General features: G+C 43.3%; 1 protein-coding gene and 1 pseudogene across 4 annotated transcripts in view; one reads left to right on the plus strand and one right to left on the minus strand.

Annotated features, from left to right (window-relative positions):
- The first annotated feature begins 15,606 nt into the window (after nucleotides 1-15,606).
- SIPA1L2 (signal induced proliferation associated 1 like 2) overlaps nucleotides 15,607-23,187 on the plus strand; it is a 134,850-nt gene continuing 127,269 nt past the window's right edge. For 3 of the 4 annotated variants that reach the window (XM_085219735.1, XM_085219736.1, XM_085219737.1), the window contains exon 1: nucleotides 15,610-15,885. The gene's annotated coding sequence lies outside the window, so the exon portion shown is untranslated. Of the gene's footprint in view, nucleotides 15,886-23,187 lie in introns of all 4 variants that reach the window. The other variant, XM_085219738.1, reaches the window with a different exon arrangement.
- Nucleotides 16,320-23,187, minus strand: part of LOC146544941 (uncharacterized) — a 29,461-nt pseudogene continuing 22,593 nt past the window's right edge.

The following is a 23,187-nucleotide window of genomic DNA, read 5'->3' on the forward strand; positions in this document are numbered from 1 at the left end:
GACTTCTGGAGAACAAAACTCTAAATGCAGGGGAGTTCCAGAGAGAAATCAGCATTTCATCAAAGATCAAGGTAAGGGATCAGACAGAAAGTTTGTCACTGTTCATCATGTCAATTTTGCCTTGAGAAGAGCAGGAGATCACAAATACTTAGTCATGTTGCTAGCAGTAGTTCTTCAAATTCAAATTGGGATAAGATCTTAATTTTCACTTACTTGTTCTTGCCTGACAGTATTTCTTTTTTGTCTTATGAAAAATAAACTGTATTTTTCTTAGTGAAAGATTTGATGATGGCAGGCAGAAGCATCTACGGAATTTACTGCTGTGTGAAAACAGTTTTTTAAAATTTTGTTTTCATTTTTCTTTCACTTGCTTTTGCTCATTCGCAGAATTTCACACAAGCATCCTGAGATCCAAAGCTGTCTGGTCAGGGTGAATAAGAATAATGGAGATTAAAATGGGAAAAGAAGGGGTCTTTTTTATAATTAGAACGCTATTTTGAGAAGACTGCATTTTACATATATGCGAATGTTCCATTTATGAAACCACTGATTCTTTTGTATTTATTTATTACAAAAAAAATGTTGGTCTCCAGATACCTCTACCTTAAACGTTGGAAATGTCTTCCTGTGAGAAAGACTCTTCTCTCTGTGGCAACAGGTGTCTCAAGGTACATGAACTCCCATCACCGGAGATAGTTAACCTATTATATTTACTCCCTTCATTTTTATTCTGATTATGCTGACATGACAGTTTCCTTGTTGTGAAGAGAAGTCAGCTTTAATTATGATGTTAAATATAGCTGCAAATTTCAGCTAACTGCTTGAATACCTGCTACAGGCCAGTTTGCATAAATGAAGAAAATCTCATAGCCTTGATTTCTACAGTTTCAACTTTTATGAAAGTGTCAGCCCCTGACTTGTAGTGCAATCACTACAGTGACAATGACACCCATACATTGGTGCTATTAAAGCTTCCAGTTCATGTTCTCTAGGTAAAAGCCGTCTCTTGGAAATCTTTTTGTTATTTGCCATGAGATGTGCATGCAATGCAAAAATAAACAAACCATAGAATTTCTTGCTTTTTAAATTTGAAATGAAAAACTTGGTCATCTTTATACGTGACAAATTCAACGTGTGCTAATTTTCAGTTGAAGCTGCATTTGCCAGAGGTATTTTTTAATGTGATGGTGTTGGTGGAGAGACATAGCAGACTAAAATATTATATTCCTGAAGGAAATTTGACTTTAAAATAGAATTTGGCAATGGCACTTTCTGCCTGACTACCTCTTTAAATTTATGGTCTATCAAACAGAACCAGGAAAAGAGAAGTTAGAAGAGTAATAACGTGTTATTCATTAGCACTTCTACTCCTAGTATGGCATGGCTATGAGTAGATATTATTGCTGCTCAAGACAAGTAGCTGTCCTGGAGGCAAGCAGAGGAAGAGCTCTTGCTGTGCGATTTCCAAACTGGGCAGAATTTGTCAACGTCTCTAAGACATTAGTAAAATTATAGCCACAGAAATTCTCTTAAAAGCTGATGAAAGAAAAAAAGAATGTTTGTGTTTTACTAAGCTTCTCAATTTACACGGTTGCTATGGTTGCTTTATTCTGGCGTAAACTTGTTCAGGCACTTGAAAAGGCGTTTATGTTCCCTGTCCTTTCTGACCCCTTGTTCCTGCTGCTGCCTCTTCTGCAGTGAAATAAACACTGATATAGTTCAAGATGAATTGTATGTGAGAACAGATCCAGCTGAAAAGTACCTAATCTGAATCTATGATCTGCTGGATCATTTGTCTGGGCCTGGTCAACACCAGTGCCGGTACAAGGAAGGCACCAAGAGCATAGAACCAGATGAAGGACCTCACTGCCGTGGTCTTGTTTCTGGATTGGAAAGACTAAAGTGTGCTTCGTCCACGTGTATTCTCAAAAGTAGCTTAACTAGTTCCTTTGCAGAGAACGTGGAGTGCAGGCTTGGCTTATCTGGTCAGAAGAGTGGGTGAAACAGAATCAAGGATTCTCAAGCCCTGCTGTCATGCCAGTTCATGACTCAGATATACAGAGGTGTACCAGGATCAGCAGCAAGCAAGCAAGACTTTCTCGTGATGCTCATCACTATGTTCACAAAGTGCTTAGTTCACTCTGAATCAGAAGCAAATCTTTCATAGTCAGCAGTTATACTGTTATAAAACCAGAATAACAGGAGAATCAGGCCTTACATTGATAACTATCCAGTTTCTTCACTTTGAGCATTCCCAGCCATTTTAGTAATGCTTTCCTCATCTTCTCCTTGTGTTATCTTCTTTGGCAGACTGGGATGGTCTTAATATCCCTTTTTTCTCTTTGTTTGAGGAGCAGAGGGCTCCTAGTGCTGCTAGCTGGACTGGCAGCCTTCCTCATGCGTAGCCAAGGAGTGCAGATAGATGATGCCTCAAGAGCAGTGTGGGAGAAGATGCCTTGTACTCAGCTGTCTGTAGTGACATGCACTATAGCAAGCGTTTTCTCAAATGAGCTGTCCTTTTTAACTCCTGTTTCACTGATTTGTAAATGGCTTCTGTTTTCTGTATTGCACTGGTGTGGCCTTATCTCGAGCACTCAGGGCAGGCGTGGGCACCACAATATGAGAAGGACATAAAACTGTTAGAGAGTGTCCAGAGGAAGGCTGTTAAGATGCTGGAGGGTTTGGAGGGCAAAAAGTATGAGGAGCAGCTGAGGTTCCTTGGGTTGTTCAGCCCTCATGGCGGCTGCAGCTCCTCACAGGGAGCGGAGGGGCAGCGCTGAGCTCTGCTCTGTGTGACAGCGACAGGGCCCGAGGGAACGGCATGGAGCTGTGTCAGGGGAGGGCAGTGGGGGTTGGGGACAGGTGCTGCACCAGAGGGTGGTGGGCATGGAACGGGCTGCACAGGGCTGTGGGCACGGCTCCAAGTGCCGAAGTTCAGGGAGTGTTTGGACATCGCTCTCAGACACAGGGTTTGGATTTGAGGTGGTGCTGTGTGGAACCAGGAGTTGAACTCAATGATTCTAGGTGGGTCCCTTCCAACTCAGAGTATTCTGTTCTGTTTTGTATTAATTAGTTATCTCTCCTTTTGAATCTTTCACACACGCACACATACACACATACAGACACAGACACAAACACACCTACACACCTTATTTTCTAAAAAGATCCTCTGTAGACTGTGGTTTATTAATCTGCATAAAGTAGCGTAAAATAGCGATAAGCTTGTAGTCCTTGTATAAATTTCTTTTGCAGGAACATACATTCCTTCATGCTGAGAGCTTCTGAGATAACAAATTTCGATAATTTTGTATCCTTGATTTTTAGGCTTTTTTTGAAATATGTCTTCCTCTTTTCAGAATGCCAGTTGTGTGGTTTATTTTACAAAATATCTCTTATCTACCTTCTCCACTCCTTGCAGCCTCCTGGCAAAAGAGTTTTCATCTGAGAAAACTCAAAGACATGTCGTTGGAGATGCCAAAGGGTTTAACTTTTTTGAGAGTTCCTTGAAAGTAATTTTTTGTAACTGGAGGAACCATCACATGCAGCATAACAGACATCCAGATACCCGTGTCATCTGCTGCCTTACCGTGGAATATTCACCTTGGCTTTTTTCTCTAATTCCATTTTTCTTTACTGGACAGCTTCAGCTACATGAGATGGTTGTACCCGCCACAGTTCCCCATATCTGCCAGATGACTAAAAAAAAAAAGCTAAATTTGAGTGTGCTGGTTTTTTTGGAATACATTTAAGTGCGCTACTTCTTTTCTTTCTCTATTGAAGCATTGCTTCTAAAGCATGTCTATGAATCACTTTTAGAAGCATCAGCCATGGCCATTTAAAAGCATCATCTGCTCAACAGATTTGAAGTAGATTGACCTGTAGTTTCACTGATTGTTAATTTAGGAGGATGTTTCCAGATAGTAGTTTTCTTGCTTCTAGAGCCTGATGGATCTAATTTTTATGCCTCAGTGTCAGTAATAATTTACCTCACATATGCTAATGTACCATTAAGTATGGGTATCGCCATTAAACCTTATGTAAACTTGTTCCTGGTTCAGACAGTACACTCTGTTTTGTTCCTTACAAGTTCTTCTAATTTCTCTCTTCCTTCTCTGTTTTTCTTTTAGTCGTTGTTTCAAAAGCAGATCCTATCCTTTGGAACATCTTACTGTTACTGCTCTTGGACTTTGCAAATTGCTCCAGCTGGGCCTGTATAGTAATGAAACCTGTTGTCAGGCTGGTGCAACATTTGGGCACTGTTGCAGAAAGAACAAATGCTGGCTTTATATCACCTTGGGGTTCCTCAGTGCTGGCTGATCTTCAGAGTCTAGAGCCTCCAGATGTGAGGCTGGCAAGGAGTTGCATGAGGTTGGCAGCTGCACTATGATAGAAATACACAGAAAAAAAGCCATTTTATGTAAGGAAAACAACGTACCTTAAAAAAAAAAAAAGAAAAAAGAGAGCTTTCCATGCCTTGTATGGTCCTGTGCACAATGCGTGGCACTGCAGCCTGAGTAAGAGGGAAGCAGAGCGAAACATGGAGACCTGAATTCAGCTCTTGGCTCTGTTGAGAATCTCCTGTCACCTTGAATATGTCCCTTCCTTCTGTGCTGTAGCTATTTCTATTTGTAAAATAGAGAAAACATGTTTCAGCTCCTCATAGAGCAATTGTGAATGTAAATACAATAAAATATTAAAATACTATTATGATAAGTAATAATCCTAGTAATGCAATTTATGAATGGGTTGGAACAGAAGTTCCTGTTTCTATGGAGGGCAAAGCTTATTCTAGATTTTTTTTTAGATAAGTCCTTCTTTTCTAAAGATAGTTTCCTGGTAGTTTCACAAAGGCAACTCTGTTCCCCTGCATATGCACTGGAACCTGTCAGCAGAGCGCACACAGCTGGTGTATAGTCTCTTGGTCACAGTATCTTTTGGGGTTTGGCTTCAGGCAAAATGAGCATGCAGACATCTAAAAGAAATCCATGCTGTGCTATAAATTGGTGTTTTGGTGTCATATGAGATTTAAAAAGTTATCTATGTCCTGGGCTTGATCTTGTTCCAGCTGAAGGTGATGGGAGTTTTGCTGCTTATTCCATAGGTCTGAGCTGAGTAAGCTAGCAGTGATATTTGAGAGAAAAGCGTGCCAAACAGGAAGTCACTTTTCTGGGGAAAGCAAAGAAGTCAGTACTCTGACTAGTCCACACAGCCAGATTGCTGAAATTTATGTCTTCCATGCTGGCCTTTACTCACTTTTTCTGCAAGAGGCCTTTACTCAATTCCCTTGGGATGCTTTATCTTTCTCAATGCTCCTTCCCAAAGGATCACTGCTGGTTCCCTGAAAACCTCAGGGCTACAGTCTCTGCTGGAGTTTTTGATTTAGCCCCCAGGGTCATCACTGGACTTCAGTACCCATCCTGCCGCCTGCTTGCAGCAGCACTATTTCCAGTACTTCCCTGCAGCCCTGCTGCCATGCTGCTGCTGCTTTCTTGCCCTGCAGAGCTAGCAGTTTGCTGAGGGGTGCTGGGGAATGTGCTCTATGCCCTAGGGATGACAGTTGTTTGGCTGCTTATGAACCCAATGTTGGACTGTTCCCAAGAAGCACGCAGAAGACAAGTCCCCTGTGGATCAGTATTAGGGAGATGTTTATGAGGTCATTGCACTGCCCTGCCTCAAGTGGAATGCCTTGTTCTATGCTTGTGAGTGGGGCTAGCAACCATGCTTGACTTCCTCAGGACTGGCCCATGTAGAAAAGGTGCTGGCTCTCCCCTTTTCTTCACTGCGCTGCAAAGCAGGTTCAACACACTTGCCATGGTGCATGCAGTGGAAGCAACAGTGCTCAAGGAGTTAGAGATAGTGGTGCTAAAGCTGGCTTTACAACATTTAATGTTTCATAGAGTGAGCCCCTGTTTGCATGAGAAAGAATGGATCCTTCTCACAGATCAGTTTTACAGGTCAGTTTTAGCAGTATGCACAGCAGCATTATCTCACGTTATTACGTCTTCATTATTTCAACAGTGGCCTGTTTCAACTGGCTCTAAGATAGCACTTCATGAGACATTAGGCATAATTAAAACTTTCAACTGCCCAAACAAATAACTAGACTAAATGCATTTTCCTTTCCTTTATTTTGTCTTTGTTCCTTGGCTGAGGGGAGTTATGTGGTCCTTTGTAACTGTTTTCCCAACTTTTCTCAAGTTTGGAGTAACCTGAACTGAAGAGCTGATGATCACTTCTGCAGTGATCAGCTGGGCCTGGCTCCATGCACATTCAAAGCATATAATGGGGTGCTGCTGTGCAGGGAAAGCTGAAAGACATAGTGCAAAAATAAAAGCCAATTTGCAGCTTTTCTGTACCTCACTGTGAAGTGATGTTGTTTTGATAGGTGAGAGGTAACATACCTCACTGTGCTGAAAGAGAAAAATCTGTGTGGCCAGTCCCCCTTTATAATGTGTGTGAAAAGGAAAGCAGGCCAGAAAGAAACAGTTCCCACCTAGTGCAGACATGCTCACTCAACAAAATTAGGAAGATAGTATCTACAGAAATACCAGCCTTTCAAAAGCAATAAGAATCAGGAGATTACCTGAGTGTCACTATCTCATTTACAGAATCTGTGCAAAACTCTCTGGAAACATGATCCCCATGTCTGTTCAGTTTTTAGCTATTATGCAAAGAGTAATTACATTATCAACCAACCGGTAGAACAGGCAAACACCATGGTGAATGTTATTGTGTCCACCCATCTATTTAATGGATGAATGATCTTTTTACTTTTGCATCTGACTTGTAAAGGATAGAAGGCAAACAAGAACAGCAATCAAACCATGAAATAAGGTAATGGGGATATTTGCATTGTTCTGAGGCACCATGCAAAGAGCCACTTTTGACCAAGTTTGCGGAGATAAATTCATGTGGCTAATTTTAACACTGTGTGTACCTACATGTCCTGAAAGCAGCACAGCCCTGTGACCACTATGCTGCCAGATTCTGTGGACCTATCCCTCAGCAGGGCTCGCAGTTTGGGGTGCTGTACTGCTTGCCCAGCTGTTGCACCTTCTGCTCTGATGCTGCTGAAGGCTGTTCAGGCTGGAGCCAACTCCTGGTGATCTGTAAACAACCAAGCTCTGAAGCAATGCAATGTTTTTCAGTCAGGAGGGAGAGAAGAGAGAGAGCAATGTTCTCTGGCATTTGAAAGCTGCTCATCTTACCTTTTTCCCCTTTACACTGTACCAAATTTGTGCTAGAAGACTCTGAAATAAAACTCACTGAAGAAAACTAAGTTAATTTCTTAGGTTTTTTTACAGTGTCAGGAAGCCTTCAGTCAGGCCAAAAGAGCAAGGTTATATGGTTGCTTGTCTCCTCCAGTTCTCCAGTGTCCACAGTGGCAGGCTGTCAAATCCAATAACTCATATAAAATGACCTTAGAGCATAAAATGGAAAAAGCAACAGTAACAAATGGAAATGATAAAACAGGAAAAATTGGAAAAACAGAAAAGATAAAGAGAAGCTGATATGTTTTGAAGTTTCTCACATAGAAGTTAAATGATTAAATAACTGCAATAGAAAATCACAGGACTCAGCTAATGCCATGTGTGCCTGTCATAACTCTTTGTGTTGTCTCATCAGTGTGATTGGCTTGTCTGAGAACCTGAAATATCCCAGTTCTCCAGGCCTGGCAATATGGACTTTTCTGCCTTGTGACTGGGTCACTTTGCAGACTCTGGCCACCTAAGTAGCAGTGAGTAGCCAAGCTGCTTGAATTGACAGCAGCTGGCTGAGTAATAAAGCCTCTGCTGTAATGTTCTTTCTGGGACCGAATACCCCAAACTTCCTGCTCAAACTGCATTGCCCCTGTGCAGAATGTTGCCTAGAGTGGGCATACAACTGAGCAAAGCTGCCATTGCCTGGCTTTTCTGGGGTACCATGCCTTGCTGTCAAAGCTATGTATACTACTTGTTGGTGTGGGATGAAATCAGGTTTAAGAACATTTGGCCTGAATCACTACTTAAGCACTAAGAAAGACTGAGCGTATTTGGAATGTGTCTTTTGTGGCTGCTCCTTTCTGAAGCAGAATGCTCAGTGAATTTACAAGTTTTAATGCAGCGTCAGAAAAAACATACAGATACTGTTGTGATACTACTCTAAGTGCTGAGAGGAGAGTCATAGCAGAAGAATAAAAACTCACTGAACTGTAAAGATGTCTCATGATGGATGAGTCAGAAACTCTTTGTTTCCTGCTACACTCTTACCCATTTAGCAGGCTGCAAAACTAGAAAATGGAGCTGTGGATGACAAAGAAGTGATCATTTTTTTAAAAAATGCCCACAGCTTGCAAGGTAATTGAAAAACATGATTCAGCAATTCCAAAATATCAGGAGGCGCACATTTGAGAAATTAAATTCCAAGTTACATTCTATCTATTTTCAGTAGGCAGGAGCATGTTCTTTCTGCTAGTGGATCCATCAAAGGATGTGTTGTAAATGGCATCAATGGAAAGACAAACATTTTGGGCCTAGCAATCCTCAGTTTGCATCTGTTGTGAATTCCCGTGGGGAATGTGTTTTCTGCAGGGAAGGTTTAGAAAGCAGCACTATCGTTTGAGCATCACAACGCAGAACAAGGGCAGCTCAGAGGTCGTTATGAGGCTGAGGGTTACTCACCTTTGTTTGTCTCTTGTGAGCCCCACTTACCAGAAATTCATTTCATGTGTATGCGATCCAAGTAAGGCATTATCATCTATCACTTAACCCCAAAGATAAAGAGTTAAATGCAGCTTTGGGCCACATGTATGAGCCATCAAAGGTACAGGAATTTGCATGGCACTAGATGTATTTTAGGAAACTAAAACAAATGACTATAAGATTTTGAATCTTCCTATGAATTAAAATGTTCTTTGTTTCAACTTCAAGTGTTGGTCAGCAGAGCAACTATGTAAGAGGTCTACAGAATAAGTTACGATTTTTTCTTGTCATTCTGCTGTTTCAAATTGAATGTTTGAAACAGAATTGGGAGATGCAAAGTAGAAGAGGAGCCTAGATTCTACTGGCACAATCTGAAAAGTAATTAACAAATACCTGCAATTGGAACTTCACAAGGATGTATGATTGAGAAAGGGATTCTTGAGAGCATTATCTACACCTATGTCCTCCTTTATTTCAGGAAGGAATTTTGAAAGAGCTTGAAGGGAAGTAAAATCAGAGAAGAGACGTGAGAATTATTGTGGGAAATGAAAAACAGCTCATAGTGAAAAAGTCTGAGAGTGCTGTGTTTTTACTTTGTCAAGGAACTGATTGAGAAATAACTTAGCTATGATCAGTATGTACCAGCACTGAAAACATATTGTGAACGGACAGTATAGCAGACAAAAGTATAACAAGGGCATTAACTGAGAGGCAGACAGTTCAAACTAGGAATAAGGCACACATTTTTAGCAGCAAATGTAATTGAAGCAACCTACCAAAGACTTCAGTAAATTTTCCATCAATGAGAACACATATAGAAAGACAGGACGTTTTTATAGAAGACGCCTAGTTGAAGCAAGAATTAATTCATGGAAGTTCAATGACATGTCATATAGAGGAGGTCAGACTGGATTATCACAAATGAGCTATTAGAGCTTTTAAGTCCAAGAATTTTATGGGAGATTGAAAAGGTATTAACAAATTTTCTTCCAGTAGGATGCCCTTAACAAAGATCAATCTCTGTATCTATGAATGGATTTCCCATACTTTGCATCACTGCCTTTAGTCTTTCCCAAATAAATTAGATTAGTGTAGTGAGATCAATAGTGATTTCATAGTGTCTTCACTTTTTCAGCCTGCCTCAGTTATTGAAAAAACTGTCTAGTCAAAACATAAAAAATCTTTTATTCCATTTTTGAAAAAAGATGCCCAATTATATCTCATTAGAGAATATTAAAATAATTCATAAGGAAGTCTTAACAAACATAATAAAATTACCAACTGAGAAATGCTACAACTTTAAAACTTCTTAAAAATTAGCTCTGGATATATGTTTTATCAAGAGCTAAGGAGCTTCACAAAATAATTACGTTTACATTCTCAATTTCACTTTTTTTCTGGGTTAGTCAATGCAAAAGTTTGAGTTAGACCACATGAAAAATAATCTTTGCATGCTTTAATAGCTCCATGGATTTTCTTTCACTTTTCAAATATCCCAAACTTGATATGTACTAAAACCAAATCTGGAAAATGTCAGTCCCAGAAAGCATGCTTGTCAACTTAATGGCAACCAAAGAAAGAGGAGTGATTTTATTGAGAACTGAATTCAGTGGTTATTATAATGGAAATCTCGTCCTATTATCAACCTGCCTGAAGTAAGATGCAAACATTAAGGGACCTGCCAGCAGAAGTTGCCTGGGAGATGTGCTGAAACAGCCTGTCTTATGGTGCCTGAGCTCTTTTTTCCCTGGCTGACTTCATTCACAAGCCTCATCATGCCAGTTTGCTCCAGTCCTTTCCCATCCCTCCCCAGCAATCAGGTGTTGCAACTTATTTGCAGTGAGGAGATTTCCTTCTTGGGTGAACTTTCTTTTACCTGGCAGGAGAAATTCCTCAGGAATGAATGAAGTCTCACTATCTGTGAGGTAGCTAAAGGATTAGAGATGTCTTTTCAATTTGCTGAAGGTTCCTGATAAAGAGCACAGCAGCACTCTGTGGGAAGTGCAAAAGAGTACTGACCCCATAAAAGACTAGGGAAGATTTTTGCAAGTCCAAACTGGTCATCTGTGTTAGGTATTGGTTATTATTGCCCTTATTCACATAAAAAGGGATATATGTGATGGCTTCATATTTCTTAGCCTTTATACGAGTCAACCCACACAGCAGCAAAGTGGTAAAGTGTTAACCAGCACAGCAACATATAAGAAATTCAGACAGACTATCTGCAGTACAGTGAGATCAGCAGAGCTCAAGAGAAATCTGCCTTTTTTTTTTCTTCCTGTTTCTCTCTTCCTCTCTTCTTCCATGTCTGTACCCTTGAGTTTTTGCATCCATTGGAAGATCTTCAGGTGGAACCTGGAGCAGAGTGTGCTGAGTCAGGCACACAGGTGGTTGTCTCACTACCACTTGGAAGAAGCCCTTTAGTGGCTTCCCTTCCAGCTCAGTGTAGGAGAGGCTACAGTTGTTGTGCTGCACCATGCTTGTATCCCTGGAGATGCCCACTGCTGGGACATGCAAGTGCTGCTTCCTATTTACCTTTGGTTAGGGTGAACCCAGCCAAAGAGAAAACAGCTTTTAGCAAATGAAATAGTTGGGGGCTGGGAGTGTGGCTTCTTTCCACAGTGAGTGGAAGCCAAAATGGCTGTGAATCTCATTTCAGCATCTAGCAGAAAAACTGCCAGCCTGGTAATAGTAAAGATGATAATTGTATGTTGTTTAATTTCATCTGGATTTATCCCCTCCAGCGGTTTCCTGCTGGTAAACCACAGCGAAGGGAGGCAGTAGTAAGTAAACTAGAGGAAGTGAGATGAAATATTGCTGCTCCTCTGGTTAGTAGGGGACTTATCTGAAGGATATTACTAATTAAAACCAGTAGTATTTCCCTCTTTCTGGGCTTTCAAGAACAGAGGATGTTTTATTTCACTGAATTGCTTATAGTTTAGGAAAGTCACTGGGACAAAATACTAGCAATGTGGTAAATTATGCCTGTGCTTTAAGAGCAGTGTGTGAAATGGGTCCCTTACAGAACGTGAGTAACTGGTTTCACCCCCAGAGTGTCCAAATGAAAGGGCAGTTTGGGGTTAGAGGAGCAAAATCCACCCTCAGCCTACCCTTGGAGCAAGAAACGACGAAACAGCTGTGGTTACTGGAAAAAGGGCTCATGTGTCCCCAGGCTGTGCATGTGGCTCCAAGGTTGCTAGAGCTGCAGGAGCCCAAAACCTTAGGTTTACCTGCAGTGCCGACAGTAGCACCAGCCTGTGGATGGCTTGGTGACTCACAGGGAGCGCAGAGCCAGCGGCTGCTTCTTGCAGCTTTCTTCCAGTGTGGCCAGAGGGAAGTGAGGTTGTCTTTGTAGTGCACCTCACTTTATTAAATGCCTCAGAACTCAACTGAGCAATGTCAGTGAAGAGGTTTTGTGAGGGAGATGACATCTTTCAGCATTATTGAGGCTTTGTGCTCAGCACCTACTTACTTCAGCAAGATTCTAGGCTTGTGCCCAAAGCTGAGGAAACAAACCTAAATTTTCTTCAGCTTGCCTATTCATGAGTGCCTTGTGTCAGCAAAACATGCCTCATCATGTGGCTACCGGATGTTTTCTTCACCTCCTGCACCACTTCCACAGATCTCACTCCAGCCCACTTCCACCAAAATGAATGGGAAAGTCCATTTTTGGTTGTAGCACTGCCATTGGCAGCAGCCTGTAGGAGATGCTGGATCAACTCCCTGTGTGTTAACAGTGTTTGAAGGCTGGCTTCAAACATGGTTGAGCTGAGTAAGCCTTGCCCTGCTCCAGAATTAAATGCGAAGGGGCAGGTGAAGATGTTGCTGAGAAGTGTTGGCATCTGTTCTGATCAGAGGTGTCTGGGCTGTGGCCTGTGGAATATCCTCTGTCTGACTTCTGTTTGTATGCTCTCTGGCCACTGGCTGAACTGTTGTGGTACGCTCTGCATCCATATTGTCTAATGCCAGACTGTTCTGCTGCAATTGATCTATCCCACATCTGAGACAAATGTCCTTTAATAGACAATTCAAGTGAAATACTGAATAAATTAGAAGCTGAAGTTTCCTCTTTCTCCCCAGTCTTTTTGATTACATTTTTATGTATGTTAGTTTTTAGTTTGGGCAAGGTATTCCTCTTAGTCACATGCTATTGTGCTCTAGAGGCTCGAACAGCCCTTTACTATTTTAAGAAGCTCCTGTTTACCTCTTTTCACCTGTACTCTGTTTTCTGGCCCTTGTTCTTCTCTTGTTGACTCCCTGAGGGTACCCAGATGGTAGCCTGGAAGCCAAATGGAGTGATACTGAGGGGCTGAGAGGGGGATAATTAAAAAAGAAAGTCAAAAGGAGGGGGAAGGGGAGAAGCTGTGCTCACAGACTCTTCTAACAGCAAAACCCCGGTGCATATCAGTGTGCTGGATCTTGTCAAGATGCAGGTAATAAATAATTTTGGGAATGCAACCTACGCGCATTTGGCTTGTTGGCTGTAACCATGTAGACCTGTTAAGTGAGGTAGCACCATTCCATCCCAAGGTGCTTTCTGTCAGCTGAGAAGGATCTGCCCATCCACACGCAGTGCCATAGGTAGCCTGTGGACGTCACCCTCAGGGGCACCACATCAGCAGAATGCTTCAGTATTTCTCACATCCAAATTAAGCCCTCTGACACAGGCTGAATTCAATCTGCGTGCAGGAAGGAGTTATTCTCACCACTACAGTCTGGTAGGGATTAACCAGCATTTTATCAGAGGATAAAGACATGCCATGATTTAGAGATAACTTCAGTCAGTTTGTTTGCTTTTTAGCATAGCGCTTTTTGGAATAATAAGCGAAACCCCAAAATATTCTCGGAGAAAGCTGATTTGTATCCAAAGTGCTTTATAAAATGAGACATTAAAAGAAAACCCAGTAACTCAATGCAAATGCTCTTAGCACACAAAATATTACAGCTCTGTAACCTGTTAGTACAGCATTGTACCAGCTTCCTACGTTTGCACATGAAATGTAGCCAAGCTCATAAAAAGAACAGTGTAGCCGGGCTGACGATACAGGCTGCAGAAACCAGCCGTGGTGGAGGCAGCTCAGTCATTAAGCAGGCGACTCCCGCAAAGGGAACGAGCAGAGGACACCTAGCGGCAGCTGCTAAGGTGGGGAGCTGCTCCTGCAAAGCGCTCGGGCTGCTGGAGGGACTCCTCGAGAGAAGACAGTAACATTTTCTGATGATCCAGTTTTCCTTCAGAGCGAGAGGTGCGGAGTAAAGCATGACTGTCAGCAAGGGGGGTGTAGTCAGCAATTGCTGTGAGGAGTCTGAGCTCCAGGAAGCCAGCTGGGTTTTGGAGCGAAGGAGTCTCACTGCAGTGAGCATCTCTGTAAAGCAGTGCTGTGAGGAGAGCTTGGGCAGCAGTGAAATCACGAGCGAGTGTTGACGGTCTCACTGAGTGTTCCTTGCACCTCCCGTAATTCCCCATCATTCCACTGATGTTTCCTGGACGAGCTTTTAAAGAAGTGAACCTTCCAGGAAGGACACGGTCTATGATATGATTCAAATGGAAGAATACAGTTTTGTTCACTTGCAGTTGTTGGGTGGGTTTTATTTTTAATGAATAGTCAGCTCATAAAATCATAGAAATGTTTTGAGTTGGAAGGATCCCTTAAAGGCCATCTAGTCCAACTGCAATGCACAGAGACACCTACAGCTCGATCAGGTTGCTCAGAGCCCCGTCCAGCCTGACCCTGAGTGCCTGCAGGGACGGGACATCCACCTCCTCTCTCAGCAACCTGTGCCGGTGCCTCACCACCCCTACGGTAAAAGACTTCCTTATCACCTAAAATGTATCTTATCCTGAGTACCTTGAATGTTTGGCGTACACTTGGCAGTTCCTCTCTATTAAAACCTTCCCCAGTTCCCAGCATAGGGTGGGCAGTGAGGAGAAGCTTGCGGGGCAGCGGAGCGGCATTGCACGGCAGCAGGCAGCCGGCCGCCCGTGCTGCGCCAACCGGTAGAACCAGAACAGTACCTGTGTGTGAGAGATGGGTGCGGGTAGAGGGGAAAGTGAGCAGGAGGGCTGAAAAAATGAAACAGCCATGGGTTGTTCTGTTGGGTTCTGTCGGAGCGGCGTTTATTTCCACTGATGTTGCAGGTAGCAGATGGGAGAGAGCGTGTCGGTGCTGATAAGTGTCTTCTGTTTTGCAGCTTCCGTGTGCACGGCCTCTTGCAGAACTGGCCGCAGAGTGGGAATAGGGAAATTCAAATCCCCAAACCAGACTTCGGTTTGCCTACCAGAGCGCGTGGAGGAGGGGAAGGAAAATGCTGTTGCCCGGCCGGGGCTCATTTGGGAGGCAAACCAGGAGTGCTGAGGGCTGTGCCCAAGGGGGAGAACATCTGCACTCCTGACCGCAGTTTGCGATCGGTGCACAGGAGCAGACCTCGCGGGGCAGCTCCGAGAACACGAGTCATCGATATGGGCTTCCTCGGCTCGGAGCTCTGGGTGAGAGCCGCGGGCACTGGGGGACGGCAGCAGCTGTAAGCGCCAACGGGCGGCGGCGGCGTCCAGGGACTTGACGCGGGGCGGAGGCGCCGCGACGGCACAGAGCGGCGCTCCGTTGAGGCTCGGCTCGGCTCGGCTCGGCTCAGGCCCTACGGCAGCTGAGGGACTCCCGTGCTCCTTCCCTCGGCCCCACCTGTTGCTCGCCGCCGGCCGCCCAACCCAATGCCGAGGCGCCCCGCCATCCCCTCCCCGCGACCCTCGCCGGGAGAAGGAGGCGGCCAGCACGCCGTGGGGCGGGGCCTGGCGGTTCGGTTGCGCGACAGCGCGAGCTGCCAATGGGGAGTTCGTTCTCCCCCGGGACCGAGCCGGCGGAGCCAATGGGAGGCGGGGCCAGCAGGGGGCGGGGCTCGAATGCGTGCGGGGGACGGAGGGAGCGGGCGTGAGCAGGACTGCTCCCGCCCCTCCCTCCGCCTCCCCTCCCGTCCGGAGACGGAGCGCACTCGAGAGCCAGCGCCGGGCAGAGCGCGAGGGAGCGGGCGGCGACCGGAGGAGGAGCGGTGCGCGGGATCCCAGCGGTCACCCTCCGGCCGTGTTCGTTCGCGGCTCCGCTCCCCGAGGGACGGACGGAGAGGAAGGAGCGGCGAGGGTGCGGCGGTGCCCGCGTGGGCGATGGGGGTCCCGGGGCCGGAGCGGCTGGAGCGAGGGCAGCGGCGGCTGCAGGTAAGGGAGGAGCGGAGCCAGCGCGGGCGGGGAGATCTCCGGGGACGCGGGAGCGCTTCTCCTCGCCGGGTGCCTCGGGGGTCCCCGTGCTGCTTGCGACGGAGCTCCGCTTTCTTCGGGCTCTGCGGGCCGAGGGGCGGCAGCGGTCCGGTGCAGCGCCGGAGGAGACCCCTCGCTTTCCGAGCGGCGCCGCGATCCGCCGCATACGTAACGCCCGGCGCCTCGGGGCGGTCCTGCCCCGCTGGGAGCAGCTCTGCTCCGGCACGGGGCTCCGAGCTTGGAAGCCCGCTGTAGGGATCGTTGCAATCGCGGAGTTAGTTTGCCCGGAGAGCGTTGCTCCGGGGCCGGCCGCTGCTGTACCTCGCGTCGAGGAGAGCGGAGAGGGAGGCTGTTCAGCCCCTGCTGCTTCCTGAAGTGGATTTCGTGCTTTTTACTTAGTTACCGCATACGAGGCTCAACCTGCGTTTCAATCTGTATCCTTCAGCACTCTTTGTTGCCGTGTACCCCTCAGGGGTGGCTGCCGCGCTCCGTTCTCCAAACTCGCCGCTCGGTTCGTTACGTGACAGCCCCTCGGGATGGACCTGGCGCGGGTCTGTCCTTACGGCCCTGTCGCTTTGGGGCCGCTTGTCGGTGCGGGTGTGGAGGCAGCGCTCCTGACAAAGACAACTCCGAAGTTGCCAAATGTCAGATGCGGCTGTTAGCGGTCGTCGAGCGGGGCGGGGAGGCGGATGGGTACCGGCTCGCTTTAATGCATTGGTAGTCTCAGTGTCTGCTTTCGGTCCGGCTTCGCTAGGGGAAACGAGTTTGTGTTTTCTGCATCATAAAAACTAGAAGTTAACAGAGAATTGCTTACGTTAATTTTCCCAAGCTCTTTTGTGTGCGGCTTTCACTTCTACGAGCTAACGCTAGATGGCTTTCTTATCTCAGATATCCCACGGAGAAGGGAAGCGTGTAATCTGTTTCTGCAGCCTCCTATTTCTGTTTTTGTCTATTTTGTTCTTTCGTGTGAATAGTAAACTGCCTTGTACATCAGTTTGGCGTTGATGGGAGCAGAGCAGAATTTAGTTTGCTTACTGGCTGACATCATTCAGCAATTTGACCAGCTTGTCTTCATGCTTATAGACAGTATTTCCTACGTGCTGCTACTAACAGCTAAAGGAATTTTGGTTGGAACATAGTTCTGAAAAATATTTCCATTTCTTTAAAAGAAGGCAGCCGGATAGGAAAGGCTGTTTGAAAATTGAAAGAAACAACAATTCAGTCTCAGTTATTACTTAGTTGGGCTGCATTTTAAAAGGGACCACAGTACGTTTGTCAGCTAATTTTTCTCCAGATCCTATCTATAACTGCTTTAGACAGAAATATGTTAGAGACTGGATTCAGGAACACAGTGCATCACAGCCTGCTGGGGATAGGAACGCATAGGCCTGATGCCCTATTCATCTTGTTCTTTAGTCTCTCCAAAACTGTGCCTGTTGGCAGTGGACTCCAGCATTTCCTCTCTGTTTGTCTCTTTGCTACTACCTCTGAGATGCTTAAATCTGATCTTTGAAATGTGTTTCATTATTAATGCAAAAATGTTTAAATCATCATGAGCGATGATGCGTTAGGGATGTTTAAACACCACTTAAGCTCCACAACAGTTTATTTATAATTTATGTAGCATTCATATAAAACAAGATCACAGGGAAGGCTCTGAATGTGTTGTCTTGGCTTGGTAAGTCCATTGTGTTAGTTTACCAGGTCATGCAGCACTTTAGATGTAACAAGAAGGAATATGTACTTGTAAGGATGCCAGGCTGTTTCACCAATCTTGTTGGATCAATTAAAGGTGTCATTCATATATGCCAAGGGTATGGTGTGAAACCTAGAGCTAAACAAAACCTCATTATTTATTTGTTTCTAGCTGGCATTTGTTTACTGTTCTAGTCAGACTATTCTTTAAGATTTGTTTTGTTATCATAAGAGAAAGATAGTTTAGTCTTTCTTGTGGACACTTACTGATAAGCACTATTACCCAAGTGATTGTGAAATATTATTGCAGATGTTGAGTGAAACCAGGAACTAAGCAAAGCAGTGGTCATACAGGCAAAGCCTCTTTTACTGCCTGATGACCTTTACAAGTTCTGAGGCAGTTCTTTCATCACTGTCAGCTTCATGTTGAGCATGGTAGCCAGTCATTGCCCCTAAGATTGTTACGTGCAGAGCAGCAGTTCTGTCTGCAGGAAGAAGTATTTGCTCCTTGCCTTAGCTGGGACTAAGATTACAGTTAGGTGGCTTGCTGTTAAAATATTACCAGTGGGTTCATGCATTTTACTGGTGAGTGTTATAGTCTGGTGAAGAGAAGCGAGAAATATATCTTGTATTTTCATACTAATGTTGCAAGTTCCTGGTTGTGGAAGGAGGGTGGGGTGCTGGGTTATCTTGTTTCTCACATTAGTCATCCAAGATTACCTAACAGTGGCCATACTGACAGCTAGAAATGAAGTCATGGTTTGATGAATGTTCCTTTCTCTTTCACTGCAATTTTTGCTTTAAAGTATTTAATTCTATATTCCATTTGTGCTCAAGCTTGGTGGTGATTTGGGCAAGCAGCACTGTGAAGTAAAGAGGAGATGGCTGACTTTATTTGTTGTGGTGCTGTACTTAAAGTAAAAAATATCAATATGCTAAGCAGCATAATTTGTATTGAATCTTTAAAATATTACTTCCTGTAAAGTTTAGATAAGTATCACTGTCTTTCTTTATTTTAAGAGGAATTTCATCCTCGTTTAGATCTGAATGGTTCAGGAAGTTTAGGCTTGGGGTGCACCTCAATATTTTTTTTGCCCTGTTTGGGCAAATACTGTAATAACTATTTACCAATCTGAGAATCCAATACCAAGCTCCAATTATGGAATTTGTATTCAATAGATGGAGAAGTATGTTTAACACTTTTCTATTAAAGAAACACTAATTATTTTTAATATAGATTGTGCTAAGAATGTCATTAATCCTTCATAACACTCAGCAGTGATGCCATATGACTTGAGTTTTTTTTCTTAAGAAATGTTTGGACTTTGTATGAATTGATCTCCTGAATTTGTAATGAATGTAATCAGCAGCTGCTCCATCTTTTTGAACCCACAAGCAAACAGCCTTCTTGGATCTATTGTGAAACGTTTTAAGAATAGTAGGTGTTTGAAAGGAAGTAGACATTGTTTTAGCTACTGTTATCTGGAGAGTTCTGTATTCTTGAAGAAAATGACCTGTACTTGCTTAAGAATAGTTTTCTTTATTTTTTTTAGGACTAAGGGATGTAATGAAGAAAGATGCTGCAGTGGGAGGAGGGAACCCCTTGGAAATAAGGGAATCTAGAAAACTCTGTAGGAGAGGTATCAAACTCTGCTGTAGTAGCTAGGAAGGCAGCAGCAGCTGAAGTTGTCCCGACTTCCCCTCCCCCTCAGCAGCTCTGTGAATTCAGAAATTCTGAGCACAAGACTTGGAGTTCTGCTATTGACTTTGGTTCTTTTCTTACATAATATCTTCATTTGTTGCCCTGAATCCTGCAGTGTGACATATCCAGCTTTGCAGACATTTTAATAATCCTCCCATAGCTTTTGCCATTCCTTCATTCTCCCTCCTCTCCCTTCACTCCCTGTTGCCCCCTAACTTCTCACTGACATGATGCCTATTGACTTTGATGATGCTTCCTGCTGCCTCATCTTCTAGGTAGGTTTTTGAATCACAGGAATTTCAAAATGTAACTTCCCAGATTTGAGTGATATGAAAATGGTTTGATGGGATTTATGTTAGAGGATACATAATACAGATACAGGGCTGTGATACAAGTCAACAGTCTGGGCTTCTGTTTCCTTTTTGGTTTACCAACCTTTATTTTAAATCTGATAAAGCCTATTGAAGCTGTTTTCTTTTGGTTTGGGGTTTTTGATTTTTTTTTTTTTTTTTTCCCTTGGTGCACTCACTTATTCTGTATGGTGAGAGGGGAAAGGAAATTCTGAACTACCATGCAGTTACCCTATTTTGTCCTTCAACTTGGATTTTCACACTTATTTCCATCACATCTGATAAATTGTTAAAGGCTATGAGAATTAAGTGGCAAGTAAGGTGGGTAAGAACATAAGGGGGGAGTAAGAAGAGAATATGGCTTTCTGTAGATGTTATAAATGCATGTAATATTAAAATCCTCGCTGCTGTTTTTTTCCTTTCTCTTGGGGGAGTAGAAATGAATTCTGCAATTAATGCATAGTTAGCAAAACTGTCACTGCAAATGAGTGTTCTCTCTATCTCTTACATTTTGTGGAGGAGGCATTTGTGAGAGATAGGAAATCCTACTCTGTAGTCTCTTTTTTCTTGTTTTTGGCTTTTCTTTGGCTTGTTTATATATTCATTTATATATTTATTCATCTAGGAACTAATCACACACTCTTCCTCTGTGATTATTTTCAGTTGTGGTTTTCAGTTCAAAGCCAATTATTTCCTACTTTAGACACCTAAAGAACATTCAAGGAAACAAGTGCCTTAAGTATTTTTGTAGGCTCTCAGCACTGAAAAATGAATACTTGACATGTACTGCAATATGAGAATTCACACTAACTGTGTGTGACATAAAGTAGGGGAAAAAAGTGGGGACACTGTGTCTTTGTATATGCATACATCTTCATGCATAATGTGATATCGTATATAGTGTGTATGCAAGCATACATCTCTTATTCTAGTGGCCAGCTGCTCTAGAAGAATTAGGGGCAGCTTAAGGTGATCAGGTTATCTCGCTGCTCTGCTGTAGTAAAGTAAGCCTTTGTGAGGTTGTCAGGACAACAGCTTATTATTTTTAGTCCTAGTGTGTTGTGTGTCTTTTTTTTTCCCCTCTATAGCAATGAAGGGAGCTGTTTCAAAGAACGGTTGTGTTGCCATGCAAGGATTGCCAGCTGTGATTTGGGTTCAGCAGGATGCTCTGGGTTTGTCATGTAAAAATTCTAATTGATGATGAATGCAAAACCAGTGTGAGAACAATTTCATTCATTGGACTAATGCAAAACAACCCATTGTATTTATAAACCCATAGCCTATTTTCTCAGCAGTATTGTCATTACTCTTTTGTTCTCTTCTATCTGAATCCCAGAGAAAAACGTTTTATGTTTGGCAGTATGGAACCTGTGATATGAGCTGAGATGAGGTAGGAATTAGTTTACTTCGGCATACACTAGTCTGACACTGGAAAGCTAATAAGTGAAACCACTGGGAATTTCTGTTAGTTTACTTCATTGTATGTTTCACAAAAATGTAGTATGCAAATAGTGCTCCATGAGAAACCATACACTTACTGTTTTAGTTTTGCCATTTTGAAGGACCACTAATCTCATTATACAGTAAATGAGGATGGCAAGCTAAATGACTGAAAGGTGCTTCTCTGCATGCAGTGCAAGAGTGGCAGTAATTTTGGCTGGAATAACTTAAAGGTTATTTGTATGTGAATGGGAACCGTTGAGCTGTGGCCTGAACCACTGATTGAGCACCTGGAGAAAGGACCTGGTCAGCCCAAGGAGCACAGGCAAAGGCAATTCAGCTGTGAGACCGCAAGGGGTGGAGACTGGCTGCACCTCTCTTAGACCTCATTTAAGGGCTGACTGCCTCTAGGAAAGGATCTCTGGTTGGAGATCTCTCCCTTGTGGTGTCCTTTCTGCAAGCCTAGCCCTTCAGAGACGCGTGAGCACCTTTACTTTTCCTGTGAAATATCATCTTATCCACATTGGTCCTCTTGCTGTTACATTCCTGTATTGCCTTTCCACCATGTTTATCTGTCCACAGTATGTCTAGGACTGGTAAACTTACTGGAATGTTCAGCCAGAACAGTTATATGAGGAAGGCTTTCAAATAACTTCGGGGATTATTTTTTTAAAATCTTAAAGTGCGCTAACACGTGGGATTTGACACTTTCATAGTTGCCTTTATACTGCTGATATAAAGATATCCCTTAGTCTGATCCTCTAAATCTTTGATCTGGATTGATCTATCTAAGTCGATTAAATGATGTCCAAGTAGCTAAAATCCCTCATCATTCTACTAGTAACATTCTACTGCAAATTCCTTTTTCTGGACTGAAACAACAGTTTATTCACAGAGTAAATTGACATAGCTATATAGACAGTTGTAGAAACTGCCTAACAGAATCAGAAACTATTGGGATAAACCTGTGAATTCTCAAATGTTTTCTCCCTTGCTTGACAGTTAGTCTGGAGGTGGTTGTCTTCCTCCTCTCAGATTCACTGTTACTCTGCGACTTTCGTGGTATGTTTGTACGTTTCTTTCAATCACGCAGGCTTGTTTGCATAGGAAACCTTTCCAAATTCATCTATTTGAAGATGATGAGACTAGGTGGGGTAAATAGTGCTCATTGTAATCCATAGCAAAGTGAGAACAGGTTTATTTCTACTTCAAGTGTAGAATTTAACCAATTTGCTAAGGGAAAGAGATCAGTTGCGGTTGTTTGGACTGGTCAAGAGCTGTAAAGATGGTTTTTCAGAGTGCTACACCAAAAAACAGACTAGCAAATGTCTGTTGAGCTCCAACAATGTTTTCTAGATGAATTGAGGTTGCTACTGTTAGGGTAGAGGGAGTTGCTGGGAGCCTGAACTTTTGGTAACCTCTTATCCTGGTTCCCTGAAAAATCATTATTGTCAGTGGAGACCTGAATGAAGGGCAAGCACTGCTTCATTAGTCTGTGAGTTTCTGAGATTTGATAATTTTGCTAATGTCAGTACTTCTCTCACTCAGGGGGTGCTTTGGACTTTTTCTCTGTGGTTATGTAACTTTTACTAATGAAGTTTCTGTAGGTGTAATTACCCTTGATCTTCTCTATCAAATCTTGCTGAGTCAAATGACAAGCTCAAAAATTATTGTGGCAGAGGAAAGAGTTTCACTGTATGATTGGATAAAGCTTGTTGCCTTGTAAAATAGTTGTTAGAAATACCTGACTATTCTTTTACTTCATACTGCCCTGCAGCAAACGGGTATTTAAATTCATAATATTATTTTGAATTTTACTCTTGTGCTTTTAAGTACTGTTAAATATATAATAGTATACTATCAATTATAGAGTGTGCTCTTGTGCCTGGTAATGTGCATACAAACTGTTTTTGTATGTGCAAATAGTTAACTGAATATCTGCCTTGCTCTATATCTATGAAAAAACTGTGGCTGCATGTTAAAACAGAATATTTGCATATATGCATAGTAATATTTTCTCCTAGGAAGTAGGTGTTGGATGTCATGTTTTCCTCTTTCCTATGTAGACTATACTCA

The sequence above is a fragment of the Meleagris gallopavo genome, chromosome 2 (genome assembly GCF_905368555.1).
Source record: "Meleagris gallopavo chromosome 2, MGAL_WU_HG_1.1, whole genome shotgun sequence".
Lineage (NCBI taxonomy): Eukaryota > Metazoa > Chordata > Aves > Galliformes > Phasianidae > Meleagris > Meleagris gallopavo.